This window comes from Trematomus bernacchii, unplaced genomic scaffold, assembly GCF_902827165.1.
Source record: "Trematomus bernacchii unplaced genomic scaffold, fTreBer1.1, whole genome shotgun sequence".
NCBI lineage: Eukaryota > Metazoa > Chordata > Actinopteri > Perciformes > Nototheniidae > Trematomus > Trematomus bernacchii.
In genome coordinates, this window is record NW_022988083.1 from 45,001 (window position 1) to 46,055 (window position 1,055).

Below are 1,055 nucleotides of genomic sequence, written 5' to 3' on the forward strand. Positions count from 1 at the left end.
CTCTGAAGATACTCAGACTATATTCTTAAGATACTCAGACTATATTCTGAAGATACTCAGACTATATTCTGGAGATACTCAGACTGTACTCTGGAGATACTCAGACTATATTCTGGAGATACTCAGACTGTACTCTGGAGATACTCTTAAGATACTCAGACTGTACTCTGGAGATACTCAGACTGTACTCTAGAGATACACAGACTGTACTCTGGAGATACTCAGACTGTACTCTGGAGATACTCAGACTGTACTCTGGAGATACTCAGACTATACTCTGAAGATACTCTGGAGATACTCAGACTATATTCTGAAGATACTCAGACTGTACTCTGAAGATACTCAGACTGTACTCTAGAGATACTCAGACTGTACTCTGGAGATACTCAGACTATATTCTGAAGATACTCAGACTATACTCTGAAGATACTCAGACTATATTCTGAAGATACTCAGACTATACTCTGGGGATACTCAGACTATACTCTGGAGATACTCAGACTATATTCTGAAGATACTCAGACTATACTCTGAAGATACTCTGGAGATACTCAGACTATATTCTGAAGATACTCTGGAGATACTCAGACTATATTCTGAAGATACTCAGACTGTACTCTGGAGATACTCTGGAGATACTCAGACTATATTCTGAAGATACTTAGACTATACTCTGGAGAAACTCAGACTGTACTCTGAAGATACTCAGACTGTACTCTGAAGATACTCAGACTATATTCTGAAGATACTCAGACTATACTCTGAAGATACTCAGACTATACTCTGAAGATACTCTGGAGATACTCAGACTATATTCTGAAGATACTCAGACTATACTCTGGAGAAACTCAGACTGTACTCTGAAGATACTCTGGAGATACTCAGACTATATTCTGAAGATACTCAGACTATACTCTGGAGAAACTCAGACTGTACTCTGAAGATACTCAGACTGTACTCTGAAGATACTCAGACTATATTCTGAAGATACTCAGACTATACTCTGGAGAAACTCAGACTGTACTCTGAAGATACTCAGACTGTACTCTGAAGAT